This window comes from Poecilia reticulata, chromosome 4 (genome assembly GCF_904066995.2).
Source record: "Poecilia reticulata chromosome 4, P_reticulata-male-v2, whole genome shotgun sequence".
NCBI lineage: Eukaryota > Metazoa > Chordata > Actinopteri > Cyprinodontiformes > Poeciliidae > Poecilia > Poecilia reticulata.
The window spans coordinates 11,674,732-11,702,568 of record NC_088833.1 but is presented as its reverse complement, the minus strand read 5'-3'; the positions used below and the strand labels follow the sequence as shown (position 1 = coordinate 11,702,568).

At 39.8% G+C, this 27,837-nt stretch overlaps 1 long non-coding RNA gene across 2 annotated transcripts; it reads right to left on the bottom strand.

Moving 5' to 3' along the window:
* Window positions 1-9,568: 9,568 nt before the first annotated feature.
* LOC145551426 (uncharacterized) lies at window positions 9,569-27,313 on the bottom strand. Of its 2 annotated transcripts, XR_014087255.1 has the most exons (4): window positions 27,164-27,313; window positions 14,776-15,034; window positions 10,937-12,894; window positions 9,571-10,448 (listed from the first exon to the last, which is right to left on the bottom strand). It is a non-coding gene; the product is annotated as an uncharacterized LOC145551426 (long non-coding RNA). The 2 variants fall into 2 exon arrangements; XR_014087254.1 differs by having other exon boundaries at window positions 9,569-12,894.
* Between the last annotated feature and the right edge of the window lie 524 nt (window positions 27,314-27,837).

Genomic DNA, 27,837 nt, shown 5'->3' with positions numbered 1-27,837 from the left:
GAGATTGGGATGCTTTCGGCACGAGGACGATTTATGGGCTCTTTATGCCACTTTCCTTCTAAATTACAGCTGGCCCGACAACAATGAGATGACCCGAGAATCAGGTCTGATGGTACAGAGCCTCCCCTGGGGTTAACAGTCCCTGACTCGACCCCTCAGCTCTCCATTTTAAACCCCCATCCAGCAGCTCATCCTCTTCCACGACTCAAAAACAATCCGGCGAAAGAAAATAGTCGAATATTTTCCTGACATCGAGATATAAATCAGTTTATATTTGGTTTTAAAGAGTGGCCGTCGTTTCCTCCTATCTGAGACTCAAACTATGACTAACAAAATTATCTGTTTCTGTGATTATTATCATAATTTCTGCGGGTTTCCATCTTCTTCCTGCTGTCACTTTGGCGAGGTCTGTTAATGTTTACCCCCTGCAGGGCAGAAGATGGGCCACCTACATCGATTTCACACCCGAAGCTTGGATAAAGAGGAGAAAATCAGCTGGTCTGCTGTCATCTGTGCTTTTGATGTGTGTAAACACCAACTGCACCAAGCTAGAGCCTTTAGCCAGATAGAAAAGGTGGGATCCATCTGAATTATGCACCATTTTACAGCGGCTTCCATATGGAGTAAACACATACGGTAATTCATTGTTCGAAAGTTTAAACTGCAGGACCCAATAATGTAATTGCATTTGTTTAAGTGGTATTAATGTGTCTCTTATAGTCAACATTATTTATTTATGACAACTTATTTAAGAACAAATCAAAATCAATTTAGATTGCATGAGGGAAGACAGTCACAAAGAAGGTGAAGGTTTTAAAAGCTGTTGAATCTGAATTTAGATGCAACTTGGTTGATTTGCTTCAAATCCCTGTTTATAGGTGCTAAAAAAGAGGCAATGGTGTTAAGCTACTGTATAACTCTGAGTTTGTCTGAAATTGCAATGAGTTTACATGAACAACAGGAAGAATGTCACATAGTTGGTAAAAAATAATCACCCCACTGATGAAAAATAAAGAACCAGACAAACGGTTTTCCAATCTGAAATGTGATTAAGCTGAAACACAAAAATCCTCTTGGAGAAGAGTTGTATATCCTTATTTCTGATCTGTTGTTGGTTTACTTTTAAAGAGACAAAAACAGAAAGGAGTTACTCAGACACAACTTTCTGAGATTCTTTCATCAACATAAAAAAAAAATGGGGGAAAAGCCCAATACAAGCAAATCTTTGCAATCACATTCATGTATAAATATGATGACGTTTAGTCTTAGCAGGAGTTTATATAGAACGTAGATGGAACCCAAAAAGAGTTAAAAATGTTTGATAATCCAGGTAGGCCAGAGGTCAGCAGTGCCTTCAGCGAGGTGGGGAAGGTTGTTTATGGTGATCCTGTCACGTTCCGTCTCTCTGGGACAATCAGGAGATTAAGTGTTGAGGAGCGGCTGCAGTCACATGCCATTACTCACTCTCTGCATCACAATTAGAGCAAATGGCGCATTACAGGGAAATTATCATCAATATGATATTAAGAGACGCTGGCTAAACCAATCAGGGGCAGAGTGCTTATTCCACTGGTAACCAAAGATGACTCTGAGTTGGCGGGACATGGAGGTGACACTGGCACGGCCTCAGAGAGCTGAGATGAACTCCAGGGAGTTTATGCTGTTACGTTAGAGTCACACTGGGAAAACTCCATCAAAAACAATATCTAAATCAAAATCTCTTTTTTGTCAAATCTAGTTCAAACCATTTTTTTTAACAAATCACCTAAACCAGTGGTTCTTAACCTGGGTTCGATCGAACCCCAGGGGTTCGATGAGTCGGTCTCAGGGGTTCGGCGGAGCCTCTGCCGCGGAGGTAAAGACACACTTGTGTAAAGTCGTGATGACGCGCCCCGTTTTGCCATCACTTGCTGCAGAGGATCACGTTACGTTGCTGAGCCAATCAGTGTTGCGGAGGAGCACTGATTGAAGGAGCTCCACTCTCAGCATGGATTTGAACTTGTGTCTTTAATTACTTCAGCAAATCTCGCAGTTTTTACCAAATTCTGTAGCTTTCGGTGTACTTCTAAATATGCTCCTTAGTCGGAGCAGACTGAGGAGCAGTTTGCTTCTTAGATTATCTTCTAATATATTAAAATGTTTTCTACATTTTGCTAAGGCTTATGGTTTTTTTGTCAGCGTCCTTGAGACCGACGCTGAGTGTCTCAAGTATAGAAACTCTGTCTCCAGCATACTGTCTGACAGAGAGAGCCAGCCAAAGTCCAGAGGCCTCTAGTGGCGTGGGGGTGGTAACCAGTGGCGGAGCCAGAGGGGGGGCCAGGGGGGCCAGTGCCCCCCCTGTCATCTGATTGGCCCCCACAGTGGCCCCCCCAGATGATTGACATGTAACAGCACCAGGTTATTCCTGTACATTATTTGGAATCATTCTAAGTCAACCTAATATCTAAAGAAGAAAAACAATAATAAATATATCAAAAGAAAATGTATAAAACTTTATATAAGTCCATGTGATGACATAAATAAATAGATTTAGATCAGGCGCGATACCAGCCTCCTTTGTACTCATAAAAACAAGCTGAAATTCTTGTCCTGGGTGTTTCAGTTGTGCTGCGCTGTGGTGCAACTCAAAGGCTAAAGCACTTCATACCTGGTGGTTGTAAAACACCAATAAGTTATTTATTGATCCTCCGCAAAAAAAAGAAAAAACCGAAGAGGGGCCGACGATGTTCGTAGTTTGGAGGAGAGGTGGCGCTAGAGTTTTTTCGTTGTCCGTCAAAGAAAAAAATAATTTTATTTCCAATTTGTAGTCATCAAACGAAACATTTATTATTTCTCTGTTAGAACGTTTTTGAAATCAGGTAACAATTCACGAAATGACGTGATTAGAAGACGACAGAACTCTGATCGTTTCCTGATCCCTCAGCGGGAGAAAAACTCCGCAGAAGCGGATCAGCTGAGCTAGAAGCTCCAAAGTCTCTGGTCCGTTAAAGCGTCCAGATCAGAGATGATTCTCTGACTGATATTGTTCTTAGTATGATTAATAATGAGCTCCACGATGTTCTTTGTGCGTAAAGTTGAAACTGTCTGCGCACCAAGTGGTCAGCTGACCACAGTCTGGACAGAAACCAGCGGACTGCTCTCTGTTCTTATCAAGACGAGGCTGAGGAGGGAATCTGACATATTAACTAGTTTTTACTGGTTTTGTTTTTAAAACACCATTAACTAAGCAGTGTAACTATATATTGTATATTTGGCGTTTGTCATCTCATGTGTGATTAGTTGGAGCGTAACGGTGGAGCATTTACGCGCATTTATTGCCCAGCGCTCTGCGCTTGTTTCTGCCTAACGGATCTGCACTTTAAATTCTTTCCTCTCTCAACAGTCAGCTGTTATTCCTCTACTTAAACTACAATAAGTAGATCACATTCTCTTTAGGTTTTCTCTGTGTGCTGCAAACTCATTAAATGTAAACTCATTAGAAGCCTGAACCACCATCAGGCAAATAATTCTGGTCCGACCCGAAATATTGTTACCTGTCAAACCAGAGCTTCCTAACCAAGGTGTCCATAACTCTTCAACACGCTGTCAGCTCTCGGTCAGAAAGACGCATTTAGTTCAGTGTCCATGAGATGATATTCAGAAAGGATCTTTTATTTGATTGATTTTAGTTTCCTCTGCGATGAACTCTGCATAAAGTCTATCATGTCTCCATGTGCGCCAGTCAAAGGTGTTAATTATAACATGTCAAATGACAGAGGGGCTTAAAAATAACCAAATATGCAGTTTGGTTATTTTTTTAAATTATAGATAGATAGATAGATAGATAGATAGATAGATAGATAGATAGATAGATAGATAGATAGATAGATAGATAGATAGATAGATAGATAGATAGATAGATAGATAGATAGATAGATGGATAGATGGATGGATGGATGGATGGATGGATGGATGGATGGATGGATGGATGGATGGATGTACACACACATTTTAAATGTTGCCCCCCCAGAGGTAGTCCTGGCCCCCCCTTGGCCCCCCCAACTTTAAAAGTCTAGCTCCGCCACTGGTGGTAACACAACTAATATGATTACATTACTAAATCAGAATAGGCTACCGCAAAGTCCTTATTATTTATTATTAATTTTTCATTCTCTTAAGAATGTAGAGTTAATTAAATGATATAAACAATACTTTAAAGTGGTTCCAGTTTCTCTCAATGGCCAACCTGTTGAAACTGTGGCAAATTTTAAATACCTTTGGTCATTCCTGGACAGTCAGCTCAACTTTGCTAAAAACACTGACTATATTTTGAAGAACTGTTCTCAGAGATTCTACCTTTTAAGAAGACTTAGTGATCTTGGGATGATCGACTCTAGTTGGGTCACCCTTATGTCTTGAATTGGGGGGGGGATAATATTGTATTCATCACTACCTACAGAAGGGTTCAGTGAATGCGCATATGAAACTGGTGGGTTCGGTACCTCAAAAAAGGTTAAGAACCACTGACCTAAACAAATTACCGTATTTACCTTATATAGTAGGCTGCCCGAGTCATTGTTTCACTCACGGTGCGATATTGTGCCCAACTGCTTTCTGGATAACACCGACCAACCGACACGCTGCCGCCGCAGTCTCTGTCTCTCTTCCTCCGCCCCCCCTGACTTTAAATGCATTATCAAACTTTATTAACAAACCAGCGTTCTGACAACTATCCCAGCATGCACCATGCACTTCTTCTGCGGGGGGAAAATGAAGTTGGTGGCTGCTTACCGTAGTTGCTAGACCTGTTGTGGCTCAATAATGGTCCATAAATAAGGCGCATCGGGTTATAAGGCGCACTGTCGGCTTTTGAGGAAATTGAAGGTTTTTAGGTGTGCCCTATAGTGCGGAAAATATGGTAACCTTTCTTTGATATTTTTTTAGTTTATTAAAAAAGGGGAGAGGATGGTCATGCATTTTCAACACATAATGCACAATCAAGTAACTATCACTATCAAGTAACTACAAAATTAAGTTCGCATGGCAGTTCAGACCTTTGGGATGGACCAGATGGAGGCAAAGCTTTGTGTAATTAATTTAAAACAATTCACAGGAGAAATAAATGCATTGTGAAAACTGTTTAAAGTTTCAATATGCTCGTTGTTGTAATCATTATATTACACCTGCAGCTATGGAACATTTAGTAGTAATCAATAGGGTATTAATCACAATGCACTAATTCAAAAATGAGCAAATTGTGTTTTGATTCCACTCATCATAAAATAAGCAGGCTTCTGCCTTTAATTTTTTATTTTATTTTGTGAAATAATTCATTATTCATTTCCTTTTCTAGTTGAAAATATTGTTAAAAAGTTGTGAGTTTATCACCAACAAATCAATTAGGCTGTGCGATACCCGAGTCTCATTAACAGCAGCCTGTGGCAGATTTCCCAGCATGACTTGTGTCAAGGTGCTCCTTCAGTTCGAGGGATCGTATCACACTTTCTGATGAAATAGCCCTGCAACCGAGGATTATCTTTGTCAAAGCTAATTTATCTGAGTCCTTTCTTGTTTTACATTATAAAATAGACAGCAGTAGTGACAGAAGACCATTAAGACCATACCCTGGGGAAAAGCTGCCCTACTCGTCCGTCCTGCTGGTGACAAAAGTGGTGTCAGATAACTTTAAAGTTTACTTATATGATGAAATGTACAGCAACTCCACCCATCAGGCAGAGTGAAAACATAACCTTTCACCAGATTGTTTTGGCATGTGATGAATTCGCAATTCTGAGCACTTTATAAATACCATCCTAGAACAAAATTCAAACACATTCTTACTTATCTCTTTATCTGTGAATGATAAAGAGATAAGTAAATTAACCTTCGGTTTGAAGCAAAAAAATAAATACTTTCTCAAATCCTGCCGTTTTAAAATCAGCCATGATTCTTCAGTCCTGTACTCATTTCCCTCACTTTTCCTCCCTGCACCCCAACCCTCTCCCCTTCATTACTTCTCCATATGTAGATAGCCTCACATTATTACTTCCCTGCCTTATTTTGCTGACACAACGCTAGCCAAATGAAGTGAGATATACGGCGGAGCTTATTGGTGGAGATGGCCAATCCCTTCTGGCCAAAACCATTAACAGAATGGACCACACTTTGTCTCCTCGTAGTTTTCAAATTGTTGTGTGCTGAGGGAATGGGAGCTATTTTTAGAGCTTAATCAGATGTGAAAAATAAGAAATAAACAACAAATCAACTCTTTCAGCTGTCTGCAGGTTTCTGCTAAGGTGGTGTGTGAAAAATAATTACCATAACTGGATCCTATATGCAGCTTGTAATGTGCAGCAGTGAAAAAAAAACAAAACATTATATCGCCACAAAAAGCTGATGGGATTGTCAATTAAAATAAGAAGATGAAAATGTAAACAAGAAGTTGATAATAAATTAAAGTGGAACCCTCAGAATGAGTTGTTGCACGTGGCACTCTGTTATAATTGAATCTTTTTTTTTTTCTGGTGGGGTTAGCCAATGGCTCTACAGTGGCACTGTTGTCTTGTAGTAAAGAAGTCCTGGGTCCAAATTCCATTCCCCCTGTTCTGCATGGAGTTTGCATCATCCCCAAGTGTGTGCATGGGTTCATTTTGGGTTTTCTGGCTTCCTCTTACATTACAGAAACGCGACTTTAAGGGTTAATTGGTCTCTCTAAATTACTGTTAGCTACTAGCATGGTTGACTGTCCTTTGTGTCTCTGTTTTTCTTGTGACCCTGCAAGGAAAAGCAAGTATAGACCACGGATCTACGCATGGATGGTTTTATTCTGTCTTTTATAGTAGACTGCTGGAAAACATGTCTTCCAAAATGTACGTTTTAAACAGGACAGGTGGACAATCTCTATGTTTCAGTTCTCCAAGTTGAGTTCTAAGTTTTGCTTGAAGTTGAATTGAATCTTATAAAGGCGATTGGAACGGGATTTAATTTTGAATTTGACTGCAGTAAAGTGGATTTTAATTGGGCTGAAACAGAGTAGACTGCACAATGAAGCAGCTGGTTGCACTGTTGCAACAGTTTTCATGTTGTACCCATAAATACAGTTCTCTCCAAGTAACCTGGCTTCCTCCCAAGGTTTAAAACCACACATGGTCTCTCCAAGTAGCCCAGTGAGCATGTGCAGTGCATGGTTGTCTGTCTTGTGCGTCTGTATGTTGTATGGTAAACAGATGACCTGTCCAGGGTGCACCTGTCTCTTTCTGTAATGACATAAACATAGTTGATCTCTATTTAAATGACGTTTCATTAAAGCTGCAGTATGTAAACTTTTTAGAAAAAAATGTTTTTTACATGTTTGCTAAAAATGTTATGTCATGATAGCAAGAGACAAAAGAAAATCAAGCTCTTCTTCCTTCTTCCTGTAGTTCTACTGTCATGATCAGAAACAGCTAATCAGAGCCAGTCAGAGCCAGACAGTGAGAAATCTTGAGCAGTGGTACACTAGTGTGATTGACAGTGCTAAGACCGTCCTCCTGGTTCTGATTGGTTGTTTCTGCAGATGGCAATAGTAGCACTATCAGGAAGGCAGAGATCATCAATGTTTTCACAGATTATCTGTCTCATGCTATCTGGACATATAGTTCATTTAAATGTAAACATACTTTTAGCATTTGAGATGAAACAAGCGAAGCAAGTAAAAATAAAGTGAACAATTTGAAGGATGTTATCTAATTGCTTCCATTTCAACAGCATATGCAACATAAATAAATTGAATTGTGCTCAAATCATTTTCTAAAGTAACTCTGGGATATAAAAGCTATTTTAAGGTGAAAACTGGATCACTGTTAATGAAGCTACTCCTTTAAGAAATAAAACCAGAATATTATCTAGCACTGAAAACACCTTCAGAGTATTTGTGCAGGTTGGTGCTACAGTTCGGTCTGAGTGTGTGCGCTCATGCAGGTATGCTGTAATGTGTGTATACGTTTTGTGTGTGTGTGTGTGTGTGTGTGTGTGTGTGTGTGTGTGTGTGTGTGTGTGTGTGTGTGTGTGTGTGTGCGTGTGTGTGTGTGCGTGCGTGTGTGTGTGGAGGTGCGGGTGGGGAGGTGCGGGTGGGGAGGGGAGAGAAAGCCACAGCCAGTGTGGGTCTAGGTGTGGTGTGGCCGGCCCGGCTCATTTCACAGCTGTATAGGGATTAGGTGGTGGAGTGCGGTGGGGTAAGCTGTCTCTTTTATCTCATTCAAACATGTTGCTAATTCAGCAGAGAGCGGCTGCCGCGGGAGCCTGTGCCGCTAAGCGCTGTATCATTCTCCCTGCCGTGAATAAACTGCTAGTCCTAATCCCCAATCAGGCGCCGTGACACGGATTATCACCCGCGACAAGCACAGCGACCCGGCAGAGAAGAGGAGAGAGGAGAGGGACTGTCAGGATGGAGCAGGAAAGGAAAGAAGGAAAAGGAAAGGTTGAGGTTAAAACTAGGGAGGGGGGGTGATTGTGGCGGAGTTGGGAAAGGAGGATGCATTGAGCAAGAGACAAGACAATTTCATATTTAAGAAGTTACCTGAATGCCTCATGAGGAATTACCATGGTTTCAGTTTGTTGTTCTTGTTGTCCTGTCTGCGTTCCCACTTCTGTGTGTTTACGTCCTGTATCTGTAGATTAAATCCGGCCCAGAGGGCTACACGGCATGCATGTGGGACGAAGAGGTTCAAACAAGACCCCAGAGACAGTGGGGCCAGTTTTTTCTTCCAGTGCTCTGCGCCTTTCCTCCACCGTGTGTGTTTACTCCTCAGCTAATTGAGATCTAATTGCTGTAACACGGTGTAAAGCCCCAGCCTGGCCTGTCGCTGGGGAAATATCGCTAACAGCCAGTTTCTCCCGTGTGGGACTGTGGGTAGCAGAGATGTCACAACTACTTAATCTCAAAAGCAGATCTTTTAAAAACAAACACTTGTAACGTCAAATAAGAGAAAAATCCCGGTGATCTGCACTGAAACCGAAACTCCCATCTGCTGGCCTGCTTTGTGTTTGCCAACTTTATGTCCTGTGAATTCCGTACATATCTTCGGGAAGTGGAGTGCAAACTTTTCTATATACCATTACTGCTTTCTGGCATCCTGATGAGTCTGGTGTTAATAAAGCAAAGCAGCAGATTCCAATCAGGTATTGAAACGAGCCGAGGAAGTGCTTCGGTTTGCCTCCGAGGCGGATGTTGCCTCCAAGGAGACACAATTATCAATGGCATGAAAAAGAGATGAGGTATTGATATAGTTATGAAACCAATGTTTCAAAACATGCCATGTCATCAGCACAGCAAGATGAGATATTAAATATACATCTTCCTTTCAGTGTGATTATAGAATTACAGCTTAGAAGAGAAAGAGGCAGACAGAAACATCCAAAAGCATTAGATCATCTCTGTTGTTTATGGTTTTTTCTTCGATACACAATGCAAAAAAGTTCATAATAGTGAACTGTACACCTAATTTAATTTAGGGAGTTATATATATATTTTTTATCTAATTTTAATTTAAAAAGCAAGTGCAATTTTACAACTAATGTTTTATGTATTAAACTGTCTTTTTAAAATTAGACAATTTATTAAATTAATGTTACAAACGTGAACATAAAATATGTCAGCAAATTATGCAACAGCCATGTAAAATAAAACGTATAAAACAGAAGAACCGGGGAACTAATAGATTAAAAATGCATTTTTACTTTTTCTCTCTTACTTTTGACACTACAGAAATACATTCCCATTAAACTTTTTTTGTAAATCACAAAATATTTTCAGAACACCTCAGTAACCTCTTCTAAAAGGCCCAAAACTACCTAAACTTTTTTTTTCCACATAATCAGTTATGTGCATGTAATTGCAGAGAACTTTGAAGGAGAGAAGAATGACATTGTAGAAGAGACAAAATGCGAGTATAATGTTGCAAAACTACAAAATAACTTTCTTCTATGCTTTTATAAAATCATAATTCCAACCCAGTAGAAGTGGCCCAAAAGTAACCTTAGTAAAAGCCTCCCTGTCTACAACTGGGAAGGACTGATGTGTGAGGACATGTCCGCCTGTGAGTCTTTTGCACCTGCTCAGAAGAGTAGAGGATGCATTTCCATGTTAGATTATCCAAACTACTCCAGAAATGCCAGAACATTTAGTCAAAAAGTCAACAGTCTCTTTTATTTATTAATGAATTAAAAGACTATTTATTACTTAACCAGTGCAAGTATGTTCAGTTTGTGAGTTTGAAAACTAAATATACTTACAAAATCGCTAAGTTGGCAAAGCAGATTTTGTTTTTCTTTCTCAGATGCTTTATCTCTTTCTATCCTCCTTAACAAAGCCATTCTGTTCCTGTTTGTGCAGCGCCCCGTCACGGAGCACACTGTAACTTTTCCCCTCCGGTTCGCCTCCTTAGAGGCTTCCTTGACAGTTGCTCTCATTTCCATAAAGCGACAATGTTCTGCAGAAAGAGACATTTGAAAAGGTGAGTCACAGAGAGGGGGAAAAATGCAGAGGGAGAGAGATGGAGAGACAAAGGGGAAGAGAAATAGAGGGAGTAAAAGTTGGTGGTCAGCAACACAGTGGGCATCATAAATCAGATTTCCCACAATCCCCTGCGGAGGGGCCCTCCGCTCGGCCTTTTGCGGACACGCTCAGCGGGGCGCGGAGCATCGATTGGCGTCGCCATACCGATGCTGACTGTGCCGGGTTCGGAGGGCGAGAGAGGTGAAGAGGTGAGGCGGTGGAAGAGGGGTGTGCTAGATCCATGAGTGTGTGTGTGTGTGGGGTGGGGGGGTGGGGGGGGGGTGGAGCTGGGTGTGAAGAAATCTGCCTCAGCATCAAACTAAAACAGCAAACCAAACTCAGGAAAACATAGGTGTGTGTTTGTGGGGCAGAATGTGCAGACTCCGGGGTAATTTCCTCCCCTATCAGCACACTCTCACTCACTTCAACACTTGCCCTCTTCTCTTTCTTCTTCTTCTTCTTCTTCCCCGCTCATCACAATCTTCTGCCCACTCACCCCAGGGCAATCAAGGCTGCTGAGAGGCCAAGATCCAACGCACACAACCAGAGGGCAGGAAGGAAACACAAACTGACATCATCCAACATGTCAGCTTTATCTGTTGGGATGTTTGAATAAGCTGCATGTTTATCAAACTGTGGTTTTGCTTGAACAGAAATCAGCACCCATCTATTGTCCATCCCTGCTTATCCTCGCAGAGTCGGGATGGATGAGAGGACGGTGTGTTTTTCTTGCCTTCATTGGATGTAAGGTTGGGTACTGTCCATCACAGGGCAAGAAGGAGAAACAAAAAACAAACAACCATGTAAGAGCTCACTCCCATAGGCAGTTTTAGACATACCAATTATCCTAACCCTCATGTTTTGAGCGTTGTGTAGCAGCCAGAGTACCCAGGAAACGTACGCAAGTAGAACACATTTTTGTTTTGAACCTAAGATCCTGACTTATAATTTATCATGATGCGTAGCGGTGGCAATGAGTTGTTTAAAACTGGACCACAAGCGCTATCTTTGGATATGTCCAATTACATAATATACAAATAATAACATATTGTTAAATATATATAACTTGGCATTTTCAAGTCTCAGTGATGGGATTTTGATTGTTTTATTAATGTTTCATTTTGACGAGGCTGTATTTTATTAATTTTTTAATCCAGTCAATTCTTGCTCTTTTGAAAGGACTTGGCATGTAAAGCCAATTTTTCACTGGTTAATTTTTTTTCTCCCAAGTTTCATTCAACTTTTTTTAGTCATCAAGTCTGAGGCCATGGTTGTCAAATAAAAAAGATGGACTACTTTGTTACTATATTTGTCTGAAAATCAACTGTGTTGCAGTTTAGACTTGGTAAAATGTGCGTGCTACGTGGGACATCACCCTCATTTGTGAGTCAAAGAACAGAAGAAAGCTGCATAGTGGTTAAAATTGTTCTCTCAGAATATGAGAATGATCTTTGCAAGTTCTTAATGTTCATAATTTGACTTTTTTGGCACTGTGGCTTCCTCCAATGTTGCAAAGATACCCTGCACCTAGAAACGGCTTAACTGAGCCTCTGAGACCTTTTCTGGATGCTTTCCTTGTGTGTTTTTGTTTTTTTCAGGTACTCTGACTTCCTCTCAGAGTTCAAAAGCATGACTGTTAGGGTAATAATTAATCTCTGTGCAAGCTTGTTTGTTCTGTGTCCACTTTTTTTACACTTTGACATACCAAAACTTTTTGTGCCATATGGGAACTTTTTTTTTTTTTTTTTAACTCTTTCCATCAACTCCACGCAGAATACAGTAAACAAAATCTTCAGGAAAGTGGGCTGGCGTTTTCTGTTTCTCTCCACAGCTTGCATCTGTCCATCCTTTTCTCTCCCTTTTCTCTCCCTCTCTTTTATAAATTTCATTAACAGAGAAATCCCATTAGCTACCACTCTGGCCCTGCCTCTCAGGGTTAACAACTTTGCTTAGCCATGTAAATTCAGAGCTTAGTCAGGCCGATTCTCCGCAGCCGGCGCAGGATGCACGCCGTCCTCGGCACATTAAGCGCTATCTTTGGATACGTCCGTGTGTGTAAAAACCTGTTTGCATGCGTGTGTGTGCACCGAGCGAAGGCTGTGAGGTCTGCGTAAACCTCTTCTAGCAGATTATCTGGATCCTGAGTGTATGTGTGTGTATCTCCATATCATATACATACTGCACATATTCTCAGGGAGAGGTGTATGAGGTTGAAGAGGTAGGACACTTATCTCTCATGGGCAGGACCTAGGTGTCTTCCAGTGGCCCCCAGCTCAGCCAGCCTCCTCCTCACGCGTCCTCCATCCTCTTCCTTCCTTCTCTGAGGCTTTAACACACCAACCCAAGAAGATTTACTCCACGTTGGCACCACCATCAGCTCGCTGGCTCCCAAACAAAGTGAAGAAGCTTAAGGTGATATTTCACTCCAGAGTAGCAGTGCATATTCCCTGTTATAATACAGGTATGTGGAAGCCCTGTCAAAAGTGTTTCAACATCTTGGGTGTAATTCCAGTCTATAAATTTGGGATATAAACTAACAAATATTGTTAACATGAGGCAACTTTGGAGGAAGTTTTGCAAGTTTTACTTCCATTTGGCTTGTCTTACCCTTCTAAAGCCTGGAAAAAAAAGAAAATATGAGTCTGATTCAATCCCATCTTTTCCTGGAGAGATTTGCATTTTTCTTTTTTGATTTTTAAGAATATCTGCTGTCTGTAAACCATAAAAACCTGCAGAGTGAGGCTGTTGGGAATCTTCAAGTCTGCAGTTTCAGGTGAGGGCACAGAAAAAAGTTATTAAACTGATTAGATTTGCTAATGCAAATCTAATCAGCCTAGAAAATTATTGGAAATGTTTGTGAGTAGCGTATGCAGGAAGGAGACAGGTTCTGAATCTAAGATAAAAATGTTTTTGTACAGAATATGTTCACACAACCTAGATTTTAGTCAGAATATCTTGATGAGATGCTGTCTGAAGCTGGTAGGAGAAAGTCTTTATTTACTTGATTCATTTTTAGTGGCACAATAACGTCTCAATAATTATAAGTGTGATAACCGGTATGATGTGACAACAACTATGATAACAAACCAAGACAAAGCTGAAGAAAATTAAACTTTCTTTTCCTTTTTACAAAATCTTGCACTGTTTCCGCTGCATCTATAGCTGCTCATGCATGAAACAAAGAAACGTTTGATGAAACACAACTCTGAGGCTGACTTCTTGCCTTTACAGATCAGAGCGGGGACAAACAGTTTTCATCTGTGACTCCACGTTGACCCTGTTCTCTGCTCGCTCTCAGGTATTTTCCACTCTATTTTTAGAGCCGGGCTGTTCAATGCTTTCCTGATTGATTGTGATCTTGATCAATGGCTGGCAACGACTGGACTCCTGTCCCAATACTGGATCTATAGCGCGTCCCTTCCTCCACTAGCCTGGACTGCTTCCTTCCTTTGTCTGGGACCCAAGGAGGTTTTATCAATGAAGTTCAGCTACAACTTCTCTGTCTTCAGTCATTTCCTGACCCAGTCAATGTCCTGTCTGTGTCCTGGTGCTCAGACACACATTTAGCATGAAACTGGAGGTTTACAAAGTTACTGCTGAGTGACTTTTATGCCGGGGTTCAATCTCAAAACTTTGAAGGGGGTTTAAATTATAACTAATGTCACTTGATGTCAGTTTTACTTAAGAATTTATTTCAGACTTTTAATAGAGTCCAACAAGAATAAACATTTGTGAGTTGAACTAACGCTGCTCTCCATTTACTACCAGAACTTTGACCTTGGATTGATGTCAAACCCAGGTTAACTGTTTTTAAGTTTCAAGTTGGAAAATCATTGTTGTTTGTTAATTGTTGTGAATAGAAACTATGTCAACTAATATTAAGAAGCCAACACTGATATATTTCTCTGTAAATACATTTTGGTTACATTTTATGACATTGTTAAGGCATTTAGATTGTTGTTCTGAAATAAAACCTAAAAAAAAAAAAAAGAAATCACTAGGCATTAAAAATAAATTGCAGGATGATGCCGTTCCCTCAATAAAAGTCTTCATGTTTTACTAAACATGAGTTTTGAAAGAAAAATTTCATAAAAAGAAATATAGAAATGTAGGAGCCGATTGAGAGCATTTCATGGGCCAGGAAAACATGCAAACGCTCTTATAAAATCTCATCTTATTCATCACATGTCAAGAAAAATTAACTTATTCAGCAAATTAAAAAAAAAAAAATCAAGTGAACACATTATTTCACCCACACTTACCCACAGCTGCTCTTCGAAAGAGGGGTTGTTTATTCACACAGTCCTAAAGCACTTTGGACATCCCTGGAAAAAGGAAGAAGTCTAAAATCCGTTCTGTCGGATGTGCAGCTCTCCTCTTTAGGATCAGTCCTGGATGAGCGCTGGCTGCAGAGACCCAAAGCTGAGAGATTCAGGCCAAGCGACGGCCAGGCGAGCGCCGCTGTCAGTCAGTCGGATAGGACAAACAGCTTCCAGAGGATCAAGAAGAAACTCCTCAGAGCTTAGAAGAGACAAAGACCGAAGGGGAAAGAAAAGGACATGAAGTTAGTGTGAAGTCCAGAATCAGAACTCAGCCTTCAGAGCTGAGGAGAAAGAACAAAAGAAGTTATTTAGATAAAAATGACTGCTTTCTGCTCAGTGTTTCACTATTATTTGTACCAAAGCAGATCAGAGTATGTGGTAACAAGCAGTGATCAAATATTGAGAGTGCACTTCAAGGGGAAATTTACTTTCATAGTTCTTATTTGGATTTAAAGAGGCATTTACATCTCACTTTGTTTCTGCTAAACAGTATTCAACGCTATACTCAATCTTCTGATCAGATGTTTACCTGCCACAAATATCCAGATAAGACAAAATCTGCAATGCTGCACTTGTGAAAGTAAAAATAATGGACTTCTCTGTTGCAATCAGAAAACAACTCTGACTACTAAACTGCAGGACAGGACACATTAAAAAATACATACATAAATAAAATAAAAAATTCTGAAACCCAACTGTTTGCTTTGAGCTGGATTTAGGCTTATTGTCCTGTTTGAAGGACAGCGTTGTCCAAACCTCAGCTTCCTTGCAGATGTAACAGTTTGTTCGTTTTTTTCCAAGATTTTGTGATACTTGATATAGTCCATCTTTCCAAGTGTGCTAGTTGGTTGTTATGTGTGAATATGTTACTAAAACATGTTTTGCAATATTGTTCCTTATATAACTGTAATAACAAATACAAGATGGAAACCCCAGCAGCTTAACATCTGACATCATTCTTAGTAAAGTGAGGCCACACAGAAAAAATGAGAACATGAGGAAGAGGAGGAGGAGGGGGTGAAGAGACGGAGTTTAATTTTTCAAAAGGTCTGTCAAGGACACAAAGGTTGGTTCAGATTCACAGACTTCAAAATTGTTTGGGGACCAAAGAGAGGTTAATATGAGCATTTCTTTTGTTTTTTTTCTGAGTAAATTTGGGTAAAAGTTCTTAGGAATATTAGATTTGTTTTTTTAAATAAATGAAGGGAGGCTAGTAGTATGTTTATTTATTCAGTTTTATCTACTCAGAAGAAGGCATTTGAAATGGCAAACACACACACACATGCACACACACACCCTGACTGTGCCATTCCTCCCTAGGTAGCTGTTAGCAGTGTTTCACATGTGTGGAGAAGCTCCCAGCAGAGAAGATTCAAGGTTCTGCCACTTACATCAGGGATCACCATGGTGAAAAATTTATATCACTGACACTCCCTGCATCCCCTTCGCCCCCACATGTGTGTGTGTATGGGGGGTAAAACAGAGGAGAGCACTTTAGTTCTTACATGCTGTAGCAGAGAGCTACATGTGTTACTGCACATGTACAGTAACATTACAACTGTCATGGAAAAGTCATGCAAATTACCAATCAGATGCATTCATCAGAGAAGTTTTACCACCTAAAACCGCTCAGCTTGAGATCCATCCACTCACTTATCTGCCTCCACAGGTGTAGGAAAGTAAACTACACCCTCTTATTTCAGAGCTTGAAATATCAGGATATAGTAAAGCTGATATTGTCTTTACCAGGTTCTAAAATAATGTAAATTCTGCCTCCAGTGTACAAAAATCCACAACAAATTCAGCACTGCCCTTATTTATTAAAATACAGTGAAACTAAAATGGGAAAGGTATGTTTGGGGAAAAAGCTGTGTACAATAAAACGATTTAGTCTGTTAGACAATTAAAAGTTTTTAAATCAATATGAAGATATTTTGTTAAATGTTCCACTGCATATTTGTGTTCAATGTTACTCTTTTGTAGAAACTATGTATACTGTATTCTAGCAGAAAATATATATATATTTTATGTATTTATATTCAAAATATTTTCAGTGAGTATTTGGTGTCTTCAGAATATTGTTGACTTAGTCTCCATTTTTTTTCAGTAGAAGTAGATAAATATTTTTGATCTGAGATAAATTTAACACTATATATATATATATATACCATCAGTCCCATAATTCATTGATTTCTTTATAATTAAAACTTTATTTGACTTACTAAATAATGTACTATTCATCCATTATTGTCCATTTAACTAAACCTATCAATTTATTTATGTATTTGTTATTTTAGGTGTTTTTCTTGCCCTCTTTGTACAGCTCAATAAATATCATTCAATTAATTCACCAATCAATATGATTTATTGTTAATAATTCTATCAGAGCATCCCTATTTGCACTTCAGGACTGAGTGCACATTTCAACTTTCCTCAAGTTGCCTCAAACAGTTAAATTTCATTGCAAACTTTCTTGTTTTATCTGAAACTGTGGAAGAATATTTAATGAAAGTTGTTTTAAAGAGACCATGTGAGCCCAACATTTTCTCACATGCAGCCCCGTCAGAGCAGATTAGGATTAGACGGAAGGAAACAGCATGTCACTCTGTGTTAATCTCTCATAAACTCAGTTTAGGTCTAGTGCAGCTGACAGCTGAGGTCCATTTGGCCTGAGAGACGGCTGGTCGCTGCTGCCATTACCAGCGTCCCATCACACACACATTCATTCGGTGAGGCCTGGAGGAAATGCGGGAGAAAGGCGGCAGCCACCTGAGAGAGCTGATCCACGCAAGTGCCTCGGTCAGCAGCTTCCTCTGGGCTTTTTAGCCACTTTCCTCCTCTAATTCAGCTCACAGGTTCACGGGTTCTGCTCAAGACACGTTTCGGGTTGGCTTGACGTCCGCGAGTTCTGCAGTGGAACATTCCCAATGTGTTTCTCCAGGTGTGAGTAGAGCTGCCCCTTAAATCACATATTTCTCCATCCTTTTTTTTTTTTTTTACCTCCTTCACTACTTCTTGATGCTCCATCTCTGATCCATCAGTACCTAAAGCGCCCAATGACAAAAAGGTCCCAGCTGATGGACAGGCGGCTCATCAGGAGGGACGTGTTCAGCCTATTGAAATCTACTTATTATCAATTATTCACGGACACACCGCGTTCTCCCTCTGATTCCTCCCACAGAGCGACTGGTGGAGGCAGAAAGTAAATCTCCTGGCCAACAAACAAAACCAAAAACACAACCAGAGACGAGGACACGTTTGAACCAAGCAGACGCTGCTTGATGAAAAATGCTTTTAGAAAAGTCAGAGACCAAATCACAGGCCTGAACAGGAAAAGAGTGTCGTCTTCATCAGAGCTCTGACACTAAAGTGGTCTATTATAAATACACTGAGATGTTTAATAGCAGAAAATAATTTATGCAGTTAAATTCCTGCTTTCAGTCTCTAAAATATCATTAAGTATTATAAAGGTGTAAAAATAACAATACAATAAACAAAATAATTATAAGACTTTAGTTATCCAGTTTTGTTTCGGCTCCGTTTTCATTAGACAATAAGTTTAGCCTCCAGAAAAAAAAAGAAGCAATGGAACAATGAATTTTGCTCCAAACTTTGACTAAGCCAAGGATCTATGGCTATGGCACCTCAATTGTCGCTCTCATGCAACCAAATAAGTCATATTTTTAATTATAAAGGCAGTTAGAAATAGTTGTTCTACCAGTTCCTCTATGTTTAAATGCTCTATCTGTATAGAATATCTACAACAGAAGGGCAGAAATGGTACAAAACTTCTAAAGTAGTGTAAAGTTGTTCAGCTTCAAATTATGTTTTTCAAATTATTTTTTTTAAATAGGCTGCATATCTTTTGTTGTTTTCCATGGTTATGAAAAGGACTCATTCAGAAACCTCGTGCTACAAAATAATTTAAAAAATAATAATAGAAATATATTTTAGTTAAATTTTATTAACTTTCATAATAAAAAAAGTAATTTTGTTCATTTTCAAAATCTTTTTGTGCGGCTCTAGACACATTTTATTTAGCAGGACCAAGAGCAAAGATGGTCCTTTGATTAAAAAAGTTACTGGTTATGTCTACTCAGTAAAAGGCTTATGGTGTGAAAGAATTTGTTAAAGTTCAAATATTAAAATAGTTTTCAAGGCACTTTTACTTCTGATAGAAACAGGAAAATCAGCTTGTATTTTTGCTAAATGTTAAATTAAATATTGTATATATAATTCTAACTAAGCAAAAGTAGCTGCAGGAATTGAAGTTGTTCTCTTTTTAGATATCAAGTCAGTCTCACTTTTAGGAGATAAACGCAGCAAATCTATCCTCCTCCTCGTTACAGCCGGAGCTGCAAAAGGATTTCCAGCTGTGTGTAAAGTGGCGGCCGTCCCCTGTTCCCTCTGACTCTCCTATTGAACATTTCTTGTTTTTCAAGGTGAGGCAAACCTTTTTCTACTACTCCTCCTCCTCTTCTATTTCGAACTTCTTAGCTTCCCATTAACCCTTCCAAACCGGATCCCGGTCCGCCCAAATCCAGGCTCAGGAGGAGACCGGCCAGAATGAATAACAGGGGCCGAGGAGGGTCAGCTGAAAGGCATGATGGGACTTATCATGGAGCACATATGGGAATTGTGGGGGATTTGAGCGGGAGCGTGGCGGACACAGGAATGGATCAGCCTGTGACATCATTAACCGTCCGCTTGGATTTCTGGGATTTCCGTAAGCCAGGCGGTGAAGGGTTGGGTGAGTCGATTTGTTCTGTTGGGGGGGAATATGAGCGATTGAGGGACCCAAAGTGGGCGATTGGCCTAGAAGCTGATATTGTGGTTTAATTTAAATTTTATTTATTTATTTATTTTTTTAGAAATAAGAGCTGAGAAATTCAGTGAGAAACTCTTCCTGCTCACATTTCCTCTGATTTCTACAGATGAAATAAGATGCATTAAAACACACACGCACACACACACACACACAAATCTGCTCTGTCTGTTCTGCTTCCTGAGTGGGTGAGCTCTGGAGGCTGAGTTTGGGAGCATCAGGAGACGGGTTTGTCTCCGTCAGCAGCTCTGGTTGCTTGATGGTCGGACTTTGTCGAGGTGTTGTTTTTCCTCCCTTCGTTAGGCTCGGCGTTAATTACTAATCTCACGGTCCAGCGCAGGACACTTGTGCTAACGTTGACTCTCTCACACTAATGAGGGAGAACGCAGACAAACAGAGCGGGATTTACGGCACAACACATGAGCATTATTTCATTGTCTCACACACATCAAGAGACACAAAAAACAATCAGCAAAACTGGAGAAGGAAGCTTCCAGAGTGTTTGGTTTGTACACACACATGAACGGAAGGTTGGCCGGTAAAAGCGAGGCTGATTTAAGTCAGTCACAACTTCTTTTGTGGAGAGAATACCTTCACAAGTAAATGCATGTGAGAGTGAAATTCAAACATTGGCTTATGAAAAATATGCAGTCCACAAATGTGCCATCTGTACATACATGCACACACAAGTAAAGCAGCAGCATGCTAAAGTGCCAAACCAGCAAATGTCCACCTCACACCAGATGCAGCATCGTGACCCCGTAACCTCTTCGCACACGCATGGAAAAGGAAAAAATGTTTGCATTTCTGTGGTGCTTATAGGACCATCTTAATGCAGAACCCACTTCACTGTTAATGTTAACTCCAACCAACTTTATAAACTTTTCAATGCTATTTATTTATGAAGATATCTCCAATTACTGCCTTTCAGGACATAACCTGCTTTATTTGTAGTCTGAGGTTTTTAAAGGTATTCTTAATTTGGATGTGTTCTGAATAGCTGCGTTTTAAAGAGGAAGGCCCAAATAGGGCTTAAAGAAGGTCTTTAATTTAAAAACCGCTTACAGCCTGTCTTCCATCATGCTTTTCATTGGAAACCTAGAGCTCTTTGGACAAATCTTATAATTCTTGTAAACTCAGGAAACTGATCTTGAGAGAAAGAAATGAATCATGATTCTCACATGTTTTTGTTCTGACATGTCCCTTCAAATTGTGCTTTGCTTTAAACTGTCTGTGTTCACTTCAAGAGGCTCCCTCCACACTACACAGAGACCAACCAGGGCCCAGTGACCAAGCCACATCAGTGTATGCAGATCCCTCTGAATGAAGATGCTGCCACCATATATTATTTAGTTTTTCAGAAACATATTCAATCCAGTCTGACAGAACTAGAGCTATTTTGGAGAAATGGTAAATATAGAATAAAAACTTCCAGTTGTACTGTAATTTCTCAAAAATATTGACTCAAAAAGGCAGAATACAAAGACCTCACCAGGTGTTTTAGCTGAGAAAAGTGTATGCCCCCTCACGCAGTAATAAACTGCTTGTGTTGGCCTTTCATATCACCAATCGAAGAATAGTGTTGTAATGTGACAAGATCTGGAAAAGAAAATAAGTGCATGAATACTTTTGATAGACTTTTTCTGTCTCAGTATGCTTCATATCTGCGAGCGATTCTCTTCCATCTTTTAACATTTCTCATTTCCTAACATTGTCCTCCAAACATCCTACGTTTAGTGATAGATTCCCAGGATCTTGTACTGGTCCTCGCAAAGATGATAATAATAGTAAAAAAAAAAACCACAAGAAAACATTTTCTCAACAAGAACACTACCTCGCCTGCCCCCCTGAGGGACAAAACAATGAATGACCCCAATGATGACCGTATCAGTGCTGCTGGGGCAGGTGGCATCCTCTGGGGTGCAACATGACCGTGGATGTGTGTGTGTGTGTGTGTGTGTGTGTGTGTGTGTGCGCGTGCGTGCGTGTGTGTGTGTGAGGGGGATCAGTGCATATGGAAGAGCTGAGTGAGGCACCTCTGGGCCCAGGTGATGCCATCGGTCGCTGCACATGTGTAAGTTTACTCTCGCATGTGTCTTCCACACTTTACCCTCTGGTTTCCAAGCGCCAGGTGACGGGTGTATATCGACGGGCCGAGTGTGTGTGTGTTTTTCTTTCTTTTTTTTGCTGAGATGTGAGCAGGCGTATGTGTGTGTTGGAGGCAGACGCAGCATTTTAAAGCTCGTACTTCAGCACAAAGGGAGCTGTGCTAGCTAACCATCAGCGCTTTACCGCCAGCGTCCAGCTCTGAGGGGAGGTGTCGAACCTCCTGCACACCCACCTCCCATCCACCCCCAACCCCCTGTGGCCCCGGTAGGGTGATGAAGGAGAAACCGTCAATAAGACGAGAGGCCACGCAGAGGTTCAAACAAACTGCTGTTAGAGACACAAACCAACACGCCTCAGGCCAAGGCCTCCTCTTCTCTGTTCTTCTTCTGTGGTCTTCACTGTCGGCGTTTCGGCTGCTCAAAGAGCCCTTTTATCATGCACGTCACTGAATCCACCCTCTTCAGCACTTTGCGCGTTTGATTACATCTGTTTATGTGCTGCTGTTGTTGTTTGCTCAGCCACTCTGTTGTGTGTGTGTGTTGGGGCGTGTGTGTGTGTGTGTGCGTGCGTCTGCGTGTGTGTGCGTTCTCCTAAACCAACCTGCTGACAGAAGGTCTGTCCAGTTTACACAACCAGCTCTGAGGGCATTTCTGAACTTGAAACGATGTCTTCAAAGTTTACTCTGACAAAAGCGGCTGCGTGTACACATTCCCTCTGTGTGTGTTTTAGCTGCCGGCTGGACTTCAGCTGCGCATCAGGGTTAAATCTGGATCTTTGCACACACACATTAAAGTCAGGACCTGTGAGTGAAGTTTTGCACCAGTTAGGCTAGACTTTTGATCCTAACTGATGTAAAGTGAAAGTGCAGAAACAGAAATCTGAGATTTTATGCTGCTTCAGCATGCCTTATATCTGTTTAATCTGATTAGATAGCAGGGTTTTAGATGCAACTGCACACCTGTGACGCTGCTCAAATATCTACACCAAATCATAATCTCCCCTATTTCCTCAAATGCATTAAACTATACTTTTTAATTATAATATGAATTTTTCAAAGTTTTGAACATATACAAAACAAGACTTAAAGACTGGTGTCCAAAGTCAATCCTCAACCCTCTGAATTGCATGTTTTCATGTCCTGAATGACATGAAAACTTAATTAGCAGGTCAGATATAGATAATATCCTTAGGAGGTAATTCAGACATTTGATTCGCTGCATTGAAGAAAGGACACATCTAAAACCTGGAAGGCACCGGCCTTTCAGAGACTGGAGTTTAAAGAAAAATTAATTATGGCTTCCAGAAGCGTTGTTGCAGCAAATTTCCTTTCTTTTACTGGTGAGTTTATTCAGTCTGATTGAAAGCTCCAACTTTCATTCACTGAAATACAATGGTATTCTAAAGGCACACTACACACTTGAAGAAATAGTTGAAAAAAGTACAACAGTAATGAAAGACTTCTACTTTAGCCAGACACATTGATGAAAGCTGTAAGGCTTCCTGCGCACACACACACACACACACACACACACACACACACACACACACACACACACACACACACACACACACACACACACACACACACACACACACACACACGCACACGCGCACACACGCACACACACACACACACACACACGCACACGCACACACACACACGCACACACACACCTCACACACACACCAGTAGTGTTCACACAACTGGTGTTGGAGTGACCTGTGGAAAGATAAGTTGCTGAGTGTCCTGTCCGGTGTGTTGTCATGCAGGCCTGCGTGTCCTCTGACCTCAGATGATGCCCATGATTAGTTTTTATGAGTCTCTAATGAATGCTTATGCAGCTTCTGACCAACTCTGATTAATATTGATGAGACGCTGGAATCGCTGACTTGCAGCTTTCCAGAAAGACTTGATTATGACCCTCACATGTTAAAACACAAATCCGTGTCAAGAGGGACGAAAGGGAGACCGGTGGCACCAAAATATAGCATCACACAAAGGATGGAAATGTTATTGCGGTAAGAGAAAGACATTTGCATTACAAAGCTGAAAAAAGGCATTTAACAAATGTAAGTTTTGAATTCAACACCAGTTATTTGTAGCTCGTGAGCTGCAATATTAAAGATGCAGTAATTTATCACTGAATCAACTTAAAGTATTAGCCTAAAATAAATGTGGGTTTTCAGAAATGATCATCAGTGGGTGTGTTTTAATATTATTGAATTCAAAACTAGCAACACAATTTAATTTTGGAGGATCATAAAAACTGTTAATATAGGGGTCGAGGTAAAAGAACTTCACACGTTTTACAGAGAAAATTTCTCAATTATCCTAAAGATTCAAGCCATTAGCTTTTACTTTACTTTTGTTTTAACCAGTTTGAATAATAAACTGAACTTAACTGCATTGTTTAACCATTAAAACTGAATTGAAACGTATGTAATAGACTTTGAATCTCCACATTTGGATTAAATTGACTTGTTTTTGTAAAGTGCCTTGAGACGAAGCCAGTAGGAGCTTTATGAATTGAATTGGTCCAGTTAACCTGAAGGAGGAATGCAAACAGGCCACCCAGAAAACCAAAAAGAGAAAGTGACCCATTTAAAACAATTTTTTTTTAAGTTTTAAAGACAAAGGATGCACTAACACAATATTCAAGGAAAGTTTGATACAACTTTTTTTGACACAAAAAAATATCAAAAAGTATCACATATGTGTGTGCGTGCATGTGTGTGTGTGTGTGTGTGTGTAAATGGCCCTATACATTTAGCAATCTAATGCATTTCATTTCATTTACACTGCACTTATAACCACTATTGCACCAACAGTGCTTCACTCAAATGCCAAATATCAGAGTGCATGGTTGTGCAGTTTTAGCAGCGAATTACATATAACCGGGGCAATGCTTTTTATTGGCCTAATGTAATATTCCAGTCTTGAATGTTGTGTGTTTATCAGCTGCAAGCAAAACAAAAAAATCACAATAAATATAAATAACGGCTTGAAAATATACAGTATATTTATATAATGTGTTTCACTTAATGAGTTTGCTGAAATATGAATATTTCAATCACATTTTAATTTAGTGCGTAAGTGTGAAGTTGCTGATATTCATGAAGTAACAGTTGCAACAAGATTTAAATAAAATTTGTGTGTTTATTAGGGGCGTTTCTCTTCCTGGCTGGAGTGAGAACTATCTCCTTGGTAACCCATCACCTTCCCACCCCAATATGAAGCTGACCTCCCGCTGGGTGAAATGACACCCCCTTCCCCTCACATCTCATCAGTTTACACACATGCACACACACACTGAGCTGCATGTTTCATTAATATGTAATCAGAACTGTTTCTATGACATATCACACCAGATTTCGAGCATCACAGAGGTTCTGGTAGGAGGTGGATGAGGAAACCATCAATACAAAAGTGTCACATCCATTCTGGGACACACACATGCACATCTTCCATGCACCGATTAAAAAAAATCAAAAAGTAAATATGTACAGTGCATTATAATCAGAAGGGAATCATTGATAGAGAGTGAAATCAGTACCGATGCTTCTGACTGCAAAATATTAATGCATCATTTTACAGCGAATGAAACAAACAAGTGTAGTGAAAGTCAAAGTCACTGAGTGTAGTCAAAATCTCTGATTAAAACCATAATCCTTTAAGTTTTAAATTGGGTTAGGCTGAGTAATTATGAGCAGTCAGTGTCTTCCTTGCATCAAGCTACAAAGTGATACCACTGACTTATCAAAGTCCAAACGCAAAAGCAGGTACTGAGTCTCCCTAACCAACATCTATTCCTCTATATTACATTACATTAAACTATGAATTAGCTGTCAGAGCACTTACTGCTTACATAAAACAAAGATTTTACATGAATTAAACCTCAATAGTCAAAGTTCCACATGAGGCCTCATGTGTTCATGTCACAACTCCTGTAATCCCCATAAATCTGGATCCAGGAGTAAAACCACAGCACAAGTCCTGTGTTTACTGTCGGTTCTCTGAGTTGCCCTCACTGTGGGGTGAGAATGTCTGTGGGTTCCCCCGAAGAGCGTCGGCTGCATTATTTATTTACATGTTTTCCTCTAACAGGTTTTACTTTTCCTTACTTGAATTGTTCAGTTCATATGCTGCATTAAAGGCTGAAGGCATTTAGAATTTTTTTTTTATTGTGATTGATTTGTTATATGCATTTTTTGGTTTGTTCATGGTTGTTAAAATCAACTCTCTCCATTATGAATCTAATGGTTGATATTTTTACAATCTGCTACCTGATAAATTACATCTTGATTTAATTGGTTGAGATTGTTTTTGCAAAGTGCTGCAGAGCCTTGACCGTCAATGCACTTTTGTCATTTTGAAAACCATAGAGCTAAAAGAGCATGCCCACTGTTTATTGACTATATTAAACAAATTGTCTTTAATAAGTCTATAAGCATATAAATTAATATATAGATTGTTTATAGGAAGAAATTATAAATATTTTTATGCCTTGGGATATGTCTTTCCTTATTTCTCAACAAAAATATAAAAGGAGATTACTATTATTTTTCTTTCCTCATTTTTGTTGAGTCATGCTTTGTGAAAGTTTGATGTTGACATGTTTGTGATGTAACTGGACCGGTTTGGCGTAGCAGATTTTTTAAAAAAAAAATTATTTTCCATCTTTCAGCGTGAAGTTTCATTTTTCCTCTACTACTTAGAAGCGTTAGATAGATTTTAAATTATGGAAAGATAAGATGTTTTGCTTAAATTATTGCTTCTATAGTCAGTTTAGCTGAAGCTGTGGAAAAAAGAGGCCGAGGACTGGGCACGCTTACATATCAGAAACACTAATTTGGCCCAGAACAAAGATTTATCATCACAGTTTGGAGACAAAAGCTTTGAAACATTGTGAGTCTGCAGATGCTTGAAGCTGACTCAGTTAAACTAAATGTGAAGGGTCAGTGCTGGAAAGGAACTACCATTTTTCTGTTTGAGCAAAATTACTTAATAACTTCCCCTTCTGGCTCAATCCAAGAAGTGAAAGCAAGGAAGTACAAGGAAATTTTAATAATTTTATCTCATTTCCAAATATTTTCTGCTGTGTAACATGTATTTGAGACCCCCACCTCCACCCAGTGTTATGGTCCTGCCTCAGCAAAGTTTTGCTTTTTTTAAAACCGAACATCCTTTCAGCTCTGACGGTGCAGATCTGTTAATAACATCCCACAAACAAGCAGAAATGTGACATATAACAGAACTTTGCATTTCGCTGAAAGGGAGCAGAAGCACAACACAAAATTCGTCCTTAAATCTTAATAAAGGTCATGCAATTTTAATTGAGATAAACAGGCCTGGTCGAGCGGACTGCAGAGAATGACTTATTCATGGAGGCCTACCTGACCCACACCTGCAGGCGGATGAAGGAGGACTGCCAACATGTGTCCAGCTGCTGCTCACACTGATGCCTTGCTGCTAATCCAATTCAAGCAGGACAGGAGAGGTTGTGGTGTCGATGTGAACATATACAGTAGGTGATGTAGAAAGGGAGAAAGATGAGCAGATGCCCCTTCACAGTTAATAAAACTCCTGGTAACAATGTACAAAATAAATAACCAAATCTTCTTCTGAAGTTGCAAAATCTCAGATTAAAAATTTTCTGTCATTTTATTCAGTGTGGGTTTTTTTTTCTTTTATAAATACGCTGCTGGTGCTCTGTTCTTGATACTTTGTACAGTACAATTTGCCAATAGGAGAACATGTAGTTCTCAATTAGTTAATCCTTATTTCTCCAAGTCCTTTTGTCATTATGAATGAAGAAATGTGTGTAAATAACAAAAATCATCACAGTAAAACATAACCCATCAATAAATATTTAAAGAGGAAAAAAAACACTTGAAAATGTATTAGAATAGTATGTTTGGTTAGATTCTTCTTGCTGTCATTACAGTCCTGTTTAAGAGACTTTGTGTTTTTGCTGTTTTAGGCAACTGATCATAAATTTCTCCCACAGTTATTTTGTGAAAGTTTGGGAACTAGTGATCTATGGTATAAATGCAAATAATCATGTTCT